This window comes from Argiope bruennichi, chromosome 7, assembly GCF_947563725.1.
Source record: "Argiope bruennichi chromosome 7, qqArgBrue1.1, whole genome shotgun sequence".
In the NCBI taxonomy this organism is placed as follows: domain Eukaryota; kingdom Metazoa; phylum Arthropoda; class Arachnida; order Araneae; family Araneidae; genus Argiope; species Argiope bruennichi.
Genome location: NC_079157.1, coordinates 11,025,924 through 11,039,103, shown reverse-complemented (window position 1 = coordinate 11,039,103; position 13,180 = coordinate 11,025,924). Strand labels below are relative to the sequence as shown.

At 42.6% G+C, this 13,180-nt stretch overlaps 7 non-coding genes across 7 annotated transcripts; all 7 read left to right on the top strand.

Moving 5' to 3' along the window:
- Positions 1 to 949: 949 nt before the first annotated feature.
- Positions 950 to 1,022, top strand: Trnaf-gaa (transfer RNA phenylalanine (anticodon GAA)). The gene has a single exon. It is a non-coding gene; the product is annotated as a tRNA-Phe (tRNA).
- Positions 1,023 to 2,530: 1,508 nt separating this feature from the next.
- On the top strand, positions 2,531 to 2,602 carry Trnad-guc (transfer RNA aspartic acid (anticodon GUC)). Its single transcript has one exon. It is a non-coding gene; the product is annotated as a tRNA-Asp (tRNA).
- A 1,737-nt stretch (positions 2,603 to 4,339) lies between these two features.
- On the top strand, positions 4,340 to 4,412 carry Trnaf-gaa (transfer RNA phenylalanine (anticodon GAA)). Its single transcript has one exon. It is a non-coding gene; the product is annotated as a tRNA-Phe (tRNA).
- A 1,883-nt stretch (positions 4,413 to 6,295) lies between these two features.
- Positions 6,296 to 6,367, top strand: Trnad-guc (transfer RNA aspartic acid (anticodon GUC)). The gene has a single exon. It is a non-coding gene; the product is annotated as a tRNA-Asp (tRNA).
- Positions 6,368 to 6,671: 304 nt separating this feature from the next.
- Trnad-guc (transfer RNA aspartic acid (anticodon GUC)) lies at positions 6,672 to 6,743 on the top strand. The gene has a single exon. It is a non-coding gene; the product is annotated as a tRNA-Asp (tRNA).
- A 4,691-nt stretch (positions 6,744 to 11,434) lies between these two features.
- On the top strand, positions 11,435 to 11,507 carry Trnaf-gaa (transfer RNA phenylalanine (anticodon GAA)). Its single transcript has one exon. It is a non-coding gene; the product is annotated as a tRNA-Phe (tRNA).
- Positions 11,508 to 12,186: 679 nt separating this feature from the next.
- On the top strand, positions 12,187 to 12,259 carry Trnaf-gaa (transfer RNA phenylalanine (anticodon GAA)). The gene has a single exon. It is a non-coding gene; the product is annotated as a tRNA-Phe (tRNA).
- The last annotated feature ends 921 nt before the right edge of the window (positions 12,260 to 13,180 follow it).

Below are 13,180 nucleotides of genomic sequence, written 5' to 3'. Positions count from 1 at the left end.
CTTTAATCTTTTTATTTTATTTGGATAACACTAATAATTCTACATGTGCGCTTTCGATTGACTTTAGAAATCTTGACAAACCACATTCGCTGAGTAACACAATTCTTTATTAGATGTATCTTCTCTCGTCTTTTTATGAACAAATAACATCTTGCTGATTCTTTCCAATTTCATTCTGGTAAAGCTGCTTTCCGATTTCTCCTAGGGGTGCCGAAATAGCTCAGTTGGGAGAGCGTTAGACTGAAGATGTAAAGGTCCCTGGTTCGATCCCGGGTTTCGGCAAGCGTAACTGTCCTAGGTAGTATAGTGGTCAGTATCCCCGCCTGTCACGCGGGAGACCGGGGTTCGATTCCCCGACGGGGAGTTTGCGATATTTCTTTAATATTTTTATTGGATAACACTAATAATTCTACATGTGCGCTTTCGATTGACTTTAGAAATCTTGACAAACCACATTCGCTGAGTAACACAATTCTTTATTAGATGTATCTTCTCTCGTCCTTTTATGAACAAATAACATCTTGCTGATTCTTTCCAATTTCATTCTGGTAAAGCTGCTTTCCGATTTCTCCTAGGGGTGCCGAAATAGCTCAGTTGGGAGAGCGTTAGACTGAAGATGTAAATGTCCCTGGTTCGATCCCGGGTTTCGGCAAGCGTAACTGTCCTAGGTAGTATAGTGGTCAGTATCCCCGCCTGTCACGCGGGAGACCGGGGTTCGATTCCCCGACGGGGAGTTTGCGATATTTCTTTAATATCTTTATTGGATAACACTAATAATTCTACATGTGCGCTTTCGATTGACTTTAGAAATCTTGACAAACCACATTCGCTGAGTAACACAATTCTTCCTTAGATGTGTCTTCTCTCGTCCTTTTATGAACAAATAACATCTTGCTGATTCTTTCCAATTTCATTCTGGTAAAGCTGCTTTCCGATTTCTCCTAGGCGTGCCGAAATAGCTCAGTTGGGAGAGCGTTAGACTGAAGATCTAAAGGTCCCTGGTTCGATCCCGGGTTTCGGCAAGCGTGACTGTCCTCGTTAGTATAGTGGTCAGTATCCCCGCCTGTCACGCGGGAGACCGGGGTTCGATTCCCCGCCGTCGAGTTTGCTATATTTCTTTAATCTTTTTATTTTTATTGGATAACACTAATAATTCTACATGTGCGCTTTCGATTGACTTTAGAAATCTTGACAAACCACATTCGCTGAGTAACACAATTCGTTATTAGATGTATCTTCTCTCGTCCTTTTATGAACAAATAACATCTTGCTGATTCTTTCCAATTTCATTCTGGTAAAGCTGCTTTCCGATTTCTCCTAGGCGTGCCGAAATAAATCAGTTGGGAGAGCGTTAGACTGAATATCTAAAGGTCCCTGGTTCGATCCCGGGTTTCGGCAAGCGTAACTGTCCTCGGTAGTATAGTGGTCAGTATCCTCGACTGTCACGCGGGAGACCGGGGTTCGATTCAACGCCGGGGAGTTTGCTATATTTCTTTAATCTTTTTATTTTTATTGGATAACACTAATAATTCTACATGTGCGCTTTCGATTGACTTTAGAAATCTTGACAAACCACATTCGCTGAGTAACACAATTCTTTATTAGATGTATCTTCTCTCGTCCTTTTATGAACAAATAACATCTTGCTGATTCTTTCCAATTTCATTCTGGTAAAGCTGCTTTCCGATTTCTCCTAGGGGTGCCGAAATAGCTCAGTTGGGAGAGCGTTAGACTGAAGATGTAAAGGTCCCTGGTTCGATCCCGGGTTTCGGCAAGCGTAACTGTCCTAGGTAGTATAGTGGTCAGTATCCCCGCCTGTCACGCGGGAGACCGGGGTTCGATTCCCCGACGGGGAGTTTGCGATATTTCTTTAATATCTTTATTGGATAACACTAATAATTCTACATGTGCGCTTTCGATTGACTTTAGAAATCTTGACAAACCACATTCGCTGAGTAACACAATTCTTTATTAGATGTATCTTCTCTCGTCCTTTTATGAACAAATAACATCTTGCTGATTCTTTCCAATTTCATTCTGGTAAAGCTGCTTTCCGATTTCTCCTAGGCGTGCCGAAATAAATCAGTTGGGAGAGCGTTAGACTGAATATCTAAAGGTCCCTGGTTCGATCCCGGGTTTCGGCAAGCGTAACTGTCCTCGGTAGTATAGTGGTCAGTATCCTCGACTGTCACGCGGGAGACCGGGGTTCGATTCAACGCCGGGGAGTTTGCTATATTTCTTTAATCTTTTTATTTTTATTGGATAACACTAATAATTCTACATGTGCGCTTTCGATTGACTTTAGAAATCTTGACAAACCACATTCGATGAGTAACACAATACTTCCTTAGATGTATCTTCTCTCGTCCTTTTATGAACAAATAACATCTTGCTGATTCTTTCCAGTTTCCTTCTGGTAAAGCTGCTTTCCGATTTCTCCTAGGCGTGCCGAAATAGCTCAGTTGGGAGAGCGTTAGACTGAAGATGTAAAGGTCCCTGGTTCGATCCCGGGTTTCGGCAAGCGTAACTGTCCTCGGTAGTATAGTGGTCAGTATCCCCGCCTGTCACGCGGGAGACCGGGGTTCGATTCCCCGCCGGGGAATTTGTGATATATCAATAATCTTTTTATTTTTATTGGATAACACTAATAATTCTACATGTGCGCTTTCGATTGACTTTAGAAATCTTGACAAACCACATTCGCTGAGTAACACAATTCTTTATTAGATGTATCTTCTCTCGTCCTTTTATGAACAAATAACATCTTGCTGATTCTTTCCAATTTCATTCTTTTAAAGCTGCTTTCCGATTTCTGCTAGGCGTGCCGAAATAGCTCAGTTGGGAGAGCGTTAGACTGAAGATCTAAAGGTCCCTGGTACGATCCCGGGTTTCGGCAAGCGTAACTGTCCTCGGTAGTATAGTGGTCAGTATCCCCGCCTGTCACGCGGGAGACCGGGGTTCGATTCCCCGACGGGGAGTTTGCGATATAACATAAATCTTTTTATTTTTATTTTTATTTTTATTGGATAACACTAATAATTCTACATGTGCTCTTTCGATTTACTTTAGAAATCTTGACAAATCACATTCGTTGAGTAACACAATTCTTCCTTAGATGTATCTTCTCTCGTCCTTTTATGAACAAATAACATCTTGCTGATTCATTCCAGTTTCATTCTCATAAAGCTGCTTTCCGATTTCTCCTAGGCGTGCCGAAATAGCTCAGTTGGGAGAGCGTTAGACTGAAGATCTAAAGGTCCCTGGTTCGATCCCTGGTTTCGGCAAGCGTGACTGTCCTCGGTAGTATAGTGGTCAGTATCCCCGCCTGTCACGCGGGACACCGGGGTTCGATTCCCCGCCGTCGAGTTTGCTATATTTCTTTAATCTTTTTATTTTTATTGGATAACACTAATAATTCTACATGTGCGCTTTCGATTGACTTTAGAAATCTTGACAAACCACATTCGCTGAGTAACACAATTCTTTATTAGATGTATCTTCTCTCGTCCTTTTATGAACAAATAACATCTTGCTGATTCTTTCCAATTTCATTCTGGTAAAGCTGCTTTCCGATTTCTCCTAGGCGTGCGGAAATAAATCAGTTGGGAGAGCGTTAGACTGAATATCTAAAGGTCCCTGGTTCGATCCCGGGTTTCGGCAAGCGTAACTGTCCTCGGTAGTATAGTGGTCAGTATCCTCGACTGTCACGCGGGAGACCGGGGTTCGATTCAACGCCGGGGAGTTTGCTATATTTCTTTAATCTTTTTATTTTTATTGGATAACACTAATAATTCTACATGTGCGCTTTCGATTGACTTTAGAAATCTTGACAAACCACATTCGATGAGTAACACAATTCTTCCTTAGATGTATCTTCTCTCGTCCTTTTATGAACAAATAACATCTTGCTGATTCTTTCCAATTTCATTCTGGTAAAGCTGCTTTCCGATTTCTCCTAGGCGTGCCGAAATAGCTCAGTTGGGAGAGCGTTAGACTGAAGATGTAAAGGTCCCTGGTTCGATCCCGGGTTTCGGCAAGCGTAACTGTCCTCGGTAGTATAGTGGTCAGTATCCCCGCCTGTCACGCGGGAGACCGGGGTTCGATTCCCCGACGGGGAGTTTGTGATATATCAATAATCTTTTTATTTTTATTGGATAACACTAATAATTATACATGTGCGCTTTCGATTGACTTTAGAAATCTTGACAAACCACATTCGCTGAGTAACACAATTCTTTATTAGATGTATCTTCTCTCGTCCTTTTATGAACAAATAACATCTTGCTGATTCTTTCCAATTTCATTCTTTTAAAGCTGCTTTCCGATTTCTGCTAGGCGTGCCGAAATAGCTCAGTTGGGAGAGCGTTAGACTGAAGATCTAAAGGTCCCTGGTTCGATCCCGGGTTTCGGCAAGCGTAACTGTCCTCGGTAGTATAGTGGTCAGTATCCCCGCCTGTCACGCGGGAGACCGGGGTTCGATTCCCCGACGGGGAGTTTGCGATATAACATAAATCTTTTTATTTTTATTTTTATTGGATAACACTAATAATTCTACATGTGCTCTTTCGATTTCCTTTAGAAATCTTGACAAATCACATTCGTTGAGTAACACAATTCTTCCTTAGATGTATCTTCTCTCGTCCTTTTATGAACAAATAACATCTTGCTGATTCTTTCCAGTTTCATTCTCATAAAGCTGCTTTCCGATTTCTCCTAGGCGTGCCGAAATAGCTCAGTTGGGAGAGCGTTAGACTGAAGATCTAAAGGTCCCTGATTCGATCCCGGGTTTCGGCAAGCGTAATTGTCCTCGGTAGTATAGTGGTCAGTATCCCCGCCTGTCATGCGGGAGACCGGGGTTCGATTCCCCGGCGGGGAGTTTGCGATATATCAATAATCTTTTAATTTTTATTGGTTAACACTAATAATTCTACATGTGCGCTTTCGATTGACTTTAGAAATCTTGACAAACCACATTCGCTGAGTAACACAATTCTTTATTAGATGTATCTTCTCTCGTCCTTTTATGAACAAATAACATTTTGCTGATTCTTTCCATTTCATTCTGGTAAAGCTGCTTTCCGATTTCTCCTAGGCGTGCCGAAATAGCTCAGTTAGGAGAGCGATAGCCTGAAGATCTAAAGGTCCCTGGTTCGATCCCGGGTTTCGGCAAGCGTAACTGTCCTCGGTAGTATAGTGGTCAGTATCCCCGCCTGTCACGCGGGAGACCGGGGTTCGATTCCCCGCCGTCGAGTTTGCTATATTTCTTTAATCTTTTTATTTTATTTGGATAACACTAATAATTCTACATGTGCGCTTTCGATTGACTTTAGAAATCTTGACAAACCACATTCGCTGAGTAACACAATTCTTTATTAGATGTATCTTCTCTCGTCCTTTTATGAACAAATAACATCTTGCTGATTCTTTCCAATTTCATTCTGGTAAAGCTGCTTTCCGATTTCTCCTACGGGTGCCGAAATAGCTCAGTTGGGAGAGCGTTAGACTGAAGATGTAAAGGTCCCTGGTTCGATTCCGGGTTTCGGCAAGCGTAACTGTCCTAGGTAGTATAGTGGTCAGTATCCCCGCCTGTCACGCGGGAGACCGGGGTTCGATTCCCCGACGGGGAGTTTGCGATATTTCTTTAATATTTTTATTGGATAACACTAATAATTCTACATGTGCGCTTTCGATTGACTTTAGAAATCTTGACAAACCACATTCGCTGAGTAACACAATTCTTTATTAGATGTATCTTCTCTCGTCCTTTTATGAACAAATAACATCTTGCTGATTCTTTCCAATTTCATTCTGGTAAAGCTGCTTTCCGATTTCTCCTAGGGGTGCCGAAATAGCTCAGTTGGGAGAGCGTTAGACTGAAGATGTAAAGGTCCCTGGTTCGATCCCGGGTTTCGGCAAGCGTAACTGTCCTAGGTAGTATAGTGGTCAGTATCCCCGCCTGTCACGCGGGAGACCGGGGTTCGATTCCCCGACGGGGAGTTTGCGATATTTCTTTAATATTTTTATTGGATAACACTAATAATTCTACATGTGCGCTTTCGATTGACTTTAGAAATCTTGACAAACCACATTCGCTGAGTAACACAATTCTTTATTAGATGTATCTTCTCTCGTCCTTTTATGAACAAATAACATCTTGCTGATTCTTTCCAATTTCATTCTGGTAAAGCTGCTTTCCGATTTCTCTTATACGTGCCGAAATAGCTCAGTTGGGAGAGCGTTAGACTGAAGATCTAAAGGTCCCTGTTTCGATCCCGGGTTTCGGCAAGCGTAACTGTCCTCGGTAGTATAGTGGTCAGTATCCCCGCCTGTCACGCGGGAGACCGGGGTTCGATTCCCCGCCGGGGAGTTTGCGATATATCAATAATCTTTTTATTTTTATTGGATAACACTAATAATTCTACCTGTGCGCTTTCGATTGACTTTAGAAATCTTGACAAACCACATTCGCTGAGTAACACAATTCTTTATTAGATGTATCTTCTCTCGCCCTTTTATGAACAAATAACATCTTGCTGATTCTTTCCAATTTCATTCTGGTAAAGCTGCTTTCCGATTTCTCCTAGGCGTGCCGAAATAACTCAGTTGGGAGAGCGTTAGACTGAAGATCTAGAGGTCCCTGGTTCGATCCTGGGTGTTGGCAAGCGTAACTGTCCTCGGTAGTATAGTGGTCAGTATCCCCGCCTGTCACGCGGGAGACCGGGGTTCGATTCCCCGCCGGGGAGTTTGTGATATATCAATAATCTTTTTATTTTTATTGGATAACACTAATAATTCTACATGTGCGCTTTCGATTGACTTTAGAAATCTTGACAAACCACATTCGCTGAGTAACACAATTCTTTATTAGATGTATCTTCTCTCGTCCTTTTATGAACAAATAACATCTTGCTGATTCTTTCCAATTTCATTCTGGTAAAGCTGCTTTCCGATTTCTCCTAGGAGTGCCGAAATAGCTCAGTTGGGAGAGCGTTAGACTGAAGATGTAAAGGTCCCTGTTTCGATCCCGGGTTTCGGCAAGCTTAACTGTCCTCGGTAGTATAGTGAACAGTATCCCCGCCTTTCACGCGGGAGACCGGGGTTCGATTCCCCGTCGGGGAGTTTGCAATATTTCTTTAATTTTTTTATTGGATAACACTAATAATTCTACATGTGCGCTTTCTATTGACTTTAGAAATCTTGACAAACCACATTCGCTGAGTAACACAATTCTTCCTTAGATGTATCTTCTCTCGTCCTTTTATGAACAAATAAAATCTTGCTGATTTTTTCCAATTTCATTCTGGTAAAGCTGCTTTCCGATTTCTCCTAGGCGTGCCGAAATAGTTCAGTTGGGCGAGCGTTAGACTGAAGATCTAAAGGTCCCTGGTTCGATACCGGGTTTCGGCAAGCGTAACTGTCCTCGGTAGTATAGTGGTCAGTATCCCCGCCTGTCACGCGGGAGACCGGAGTTCGATTCCCCGCCGGGGAGTTTGTGATATATCAATAATCTTTTTATTTTCATTGGATAACACTAATAATTCTACATGTGCGCTTTCGATTGACTTTAGAAATCTTGACAAACCACATTCGCTGAGTAACACAATTCTTCCTTAGATGTATCTTCTCTCGTCCTTTTATGAACAAATAACATCTTGCTGATTCTTTCCAATTTCATTCTGGTAAAGCTGCTTTCCGATTTCTCCTAGGCGTGCCGAAATAGCTCAGTTGGGAGAGCGTTAGACTGAAGATCTAAAGGTCCCTGGTTCGATCCCGGGTGTTGGCAAGCGTTACTGTCCTCGGTAGTATAGTGGTCAGTATCCCCGCCTGTCACGCGGGAGACCGGGGTTCGATTCCCCGACGGGGAGTTTGCGATATTTCTTTAATATTTTTATTGGATAACACTAATAATTCTACATGTGCGCTTTCAATTGACTTTAGAAATCTTGACAAACCACATTCGCTGAGTAACACAATTCTTTATTAGATGTATCTTCTCTCGTCCTTTTATGAACAAATAACATCTTGCTGATTCTTTCCAATTTCATTCTGGTAAAGCTGCTTTCCGATTTCTCCTAGGGGTGCCGAAATAGCTCAGTTGGGAGAGCGTTAGACTGAAGATCTAGAGATCCCTGGTTCGATCCTATGTGTTGGCAAGCGTAACTGTCCTCGGTAGTATAGTGGTCAGTATCCCCGCCTGTCACGCGGGAGACCGGGGTTCGATTCCCCGACGGGGAGTTTGTGATATATCAATAACCTTTTTATTTTTATTGGATAACACTAATAATTCTACATGTGCGCTTTCGATTGACTTTAGAAATCTTGACAAACCACATTCGCTGAGTAACACAATTCTTTATTAGATGTATCTTCTCTCGACCTTTTATGAACAAATAACATCTTGCTGATTCTTTCCAATTTCATTCTGGTAAAGCTGCTTTCCGATTTCTCCTAGGGGTGCCGAAATAGCTCAGTTGGGAGAGCGTTAGACTGAAGATGTAAAGGTCCCTGGTTCGATCCCGGGTTTCGGCAAGCGTAACTGTCCTAGGTAGTATGGTGGTCAGTATCCCCGCCTGTCACGCGGGAGACCGGGGTTCGATTCCCCGACGGGGAGTTTGCGATATTTCTTTAATATTTTTATTGGATAACACTAATAATTCTACATGTGCGCTTTCGATTGACTTTAGAAATCTTGACAAACCACATTCGCTGAGTAACACAATTCTTTATTAGATGTATCTTCTCTCGTCCTTTTATGAACAAATAACATCTTGCTGATTCTTTCCAATTTCATTCTGGTAAAGCTGCTTTCCGATTTCTCCTAGGCGTGCCGAAATAGCTCAGTAGGGAGAGCGTTAGACTGAAGATCTAAAGGTCCCTGTTTCGATCCCGGGTTTCGGCAAGCGTAACTGTCCTCGGTAGTATAGTGGTCAGTATCCCCGCCTGTCACGCGGGAGACCGGGGTTCGATTCCTAGCCGGGGAGTTTGCGATATATCAATAATCTTTTTATTTTTATTGGATAACACTAATAATTCTACCTGTGCGCTTTCGATTGACTTTAGAAATCTTGACAAACCACATTCGCTGAGTAACACAATTCTTTATTAGATGTATCTTCTCTCGCCCTTTTATGAACAAATAACATCTTGCTGATTCTTTCCAATTTCATTCTGGTAAAGCTGCTTTCCGATTTCTCCTAGGCGTGCCGAAATAGCTCAGTTGGGAGAGCGTTAGACTGAAGATCTAGAGGTCCCTGGTTCGATCCTGGGTGTTGGCAAGCGTAACTGTCCTCGGTAGTATAGTGGTCAGTATCCCCGCCTGTTACGCGGGAGACCGGGGTTCGATTCCCCGCCGTCGAGTTTGCTATATTTCTTTAATCTTTTTATTTTTATTGGATAACACTAATAATTCTACATGTGCGCTTTCGATTGACTTTAGAAATCTTGACAAACCACATTCGCTGAGTAACACAATTCTTTATTAGATGTATCTTCTCTCGTCCTTTTATGAACAAATAACATCTTGCTGATTCTTTCCAATTTCATTCTGGTAAAGCTGCTTTCCGATTTCTCCTAGGAGTGCCGAAATAGCTCAGTTGGGAGAGCGTTAGACTGAAGATGTAAAGGTCCCTGGTTCGATCCCGGGTTTCGGCAAGCTTAACTGTCCTCGGTAGTATAGTGAACAGTATCCCCGCCTGTCACGCGGGAGACCGGGGTTCGATTCCCCGCCGGGGAGTTTGCAATATTTCTTTAATATTTTTATTGGATAACTCTAATAATTCTACATGTGCGCTTTCGATTGACTTTAGAAATCTTGACAAACCACATTCGCTGAGTAACACAATTCTTCCTTAGATGTATCTTCTCTCGTCCTTTTATGAACAAATAAAATCTTGCTGATTTTTTCCAATTTCATTCTGGTAAAGCTGCTTTCCGATTTCTCCTAGGCGTGCCGAAATAGTTCAGTTTGGCGAGCGTTAGACTGAAGATCTAAAGGTCCCTGGTTCGATACCGGGTTTCGGCAAGCGTAACTGTCCTCGGTAGTATAGTGGTCAGTATCCCCGCCTGTCACGCGGGAGACCGGAGTTCGATTCCCCGCCGGGGAATTTGCAATATTTCTTTAATATTTTTATTGGATAACTCTAATAATTCTACATGTGCGCTTTCGATTGACTTTAGAAATCTTGACAAACCACATTCGCTGAGTAACACAATTCTTCCTTAGATGTATCTTCTCTCGTCCTTTTATGAACAAATAAAATCTTGCTGATTTTTTCCAATTTCATTCTGGTAAAGCTGCTTTCCGATTTCTCCTAGGCGTGCCGAAATAGTTCAGTTTGGCGAGCGTTAGACTGAAGATCTAAAGGTCCCTGGTTCGATACCGGGTTTCGGCAAGCGTAACTGTCCTCGGTAGTATAGTGGTCAGTATCCCCGCCTGTCACGCGGGAGACCGGAGTTCGATTCCCCGCCGGGGAGTTTGTGATATATCAATAATCTTTTTATTTTTATTGGATAACACTAATAATTCTACATGTGCGCTTTCGATTGACTTTAGAAATCTTGACAAACCACATTCGCTGAGTAACACAATTCTTCCTTAGATGTATCTTCTCTCGTCCTTTTATGAACAAATAACATCTTGCTGATTCTTTCCAATTTCATTCTGGTAAAGCTGCTTTCCGATTTCTCCTAGGCGTGCCGAAATAGCTCAGTTGGGAGAGCGTTAGACTGAAGATCTAAAGGTCCCTGGTTCGATCCCGGGTGTTGGCAAGCGTTACTGTCCTCGGTAGTATAGTGGTCAGTATCCCCGCCTGTCACGCGGGAGACCGGGGTTCGATTCCCCGACGGGGAGTTTGCGATATTTCTTTAATATTTTTATTGGATAACACTAATAATTCTACATGTGCGCTTTCAATTGACTTTAGAAATCTTGACAAACCACATTCGCTGAGTAACACAATTCTTTATTAGATGTATCTTCTCTCGTCCTTTTATGAACAAATAACATCTTGCTGATTCTTTCCAATTTCATTCTGGTAAAGCTGCTTTCCGATTTCTCCTAGGGGTGCCGAAATAGCTCAGTTGGGAGAGCGTTAGACTGAAGATGTAAAGGTCCCTGGTTCGATCCCGGGTTTCGGCAAGCGTAACTGTCCTAGGTAGTATAGTGGTCAGTATCCCCGCCTGTCACGCGGGAGACCGGGGATCGATTCCCCGACGGGGAGTTTGCGATATTTCTTTAATATTTTTATTGGATAACACTAATAATTCTACATGTGCGCTTTCGATTGACTTTAGAAATCTTGACAAACCACATTCGCTGAGTAACACAATTCTTTATTAGATGTATCTTCTCTCGTCCTTTTATGAACAAATAACATCTTGCTGATTCTTTCCAATTTCATTATGGTAAAGCTGCTTTCCGATTTCTCCTAGGCGTGCCGAAATAGCTCAGTTGGGAGAGCGTTAGACTGAAGATCTAAAGGTCCCTGGTTCGATCCCGGGTTTCGGCAAGCGTAACTGTCCTCGGTAGAATAGTGGTCAGTATCCCCGCCTGTCACGCGGGAGACCGGGGTTCGATTCCCCGCCGGGGAGTTTGCGATATATCAATAATCTTTTTATTTTTATTGGATAACACTAATAATTCTATCTGTGCGCTTTCGATTGACTTTAGAAATCTTGACAAACCACATTCGCTGAGTAACACAATTCTTTATTAGATGTATCTTCTCTCGCCCTTTTATGAACAAATAACATCTTGCTGATTCTTTCCAATTTCATTCTGGTAAAGCTGCTTTCCGATTTCTCCTAGGCGTGCCGAAATAGCTCAGTTGGGAGAGCGTTAGACTGAAGATCTAGAGGTCCCTGGTTCGATCCTGGGTGTTGGCAAGCGTAACTGTCCTCGGTAGTATAGTGGTCAGTATCCCCGCCTGTCACGCGGGAGACCGGGGTTCGATTCCCCGACGGGGAGTTTGTGATATATCAATAATCTTTTTATTTTTATTGGATAACACTAATAATTCTACATGTGCGCTTTCGATTGACTTTAGAAATCTTGACAAACCACATTCGCTGAGTAACACAATTCTTTATTAGATGTATCTTCTCTCGTCCTTTTATGAACAAATAACATCTTGCTGATTCTTTCCAATTTCATTCTGGTAAAGCTGCTTTCCGATTTCTCCTAGGCGTGCCGAAATAGCTCAGTTGGGAGAGCGTTAGACTGAAGATCTAAAGGTCCCTGGTTCGATCCCGGGTTTCGGCAAGCGTAACTGTCCTCGGTAGTATAATGGTCAGTATCCCCGCCTGTCACGCGGGAGACCGGGGTTCGATTCCCCGCCGGGGAGTTTGCGATATATCAATAATCTTTTTATTTTTATTGGATAACACTAATAATTCTACCTGTGCGCTTTCGATTGACTTTAGAAATCTTGACAAACCACATTCGCTGAGTAACACAATTCTTCCTTAGATGTATCTTCTCTCGTCCTTTTATGAACAAATAACATCTTGCTGATTCTTTCCAATTTCATTCTGGTAAAGCTGCTTTCCGATTTCTCCTAGGCGTGCCGAAATAACTCAGTTGGGAGAGCGTTAGACTGAAGATCTAAAGGTCCCTGGTTCGATCCCGGGTGTTGGCAAGCGTTACTGTCCTCGGTAGTATAGTGGTCAGTATCCCCGCCTGTCACGCGGGAGACCGGGGTTCGATTCCCCGACGGGGAGTTTGCGATATTTCTTTAATATTTTTATTGGATAACACTAATAATTCTACATGTGCGCTTTCGATTGACTTTAGAAATCTTGACAAACCACATTCGCTGAGTAACACAATTCTTTATTAGATGTATCTTTTCTCGTCCTTTTATGAACAAATAACATCTTGCTGATTCTTTCCAATTTCATTCTGGTAAAGCTGCTTTCCGATTTCTCCTAGGGGTGCCGAAATAGCTCAGTTGGGAGAGCGTTAGACTGAAGATGTAAATGTCCCTGGTTCGATCCCGGGTTTCGGCAAGCGTAACTGTCCTAGGTAGTATAGTGGTCAGTATCCCCGCCTGTCACACGGGAGACCGGGGATCGATTCCCCGACGGGGAGTTTGCGATATTTCTTTAATATTTTTATTGGATAACACTAATAATTCTACATGTGCGCTTTCGATTGACTTTAGAAATCTTGACAAACCACATT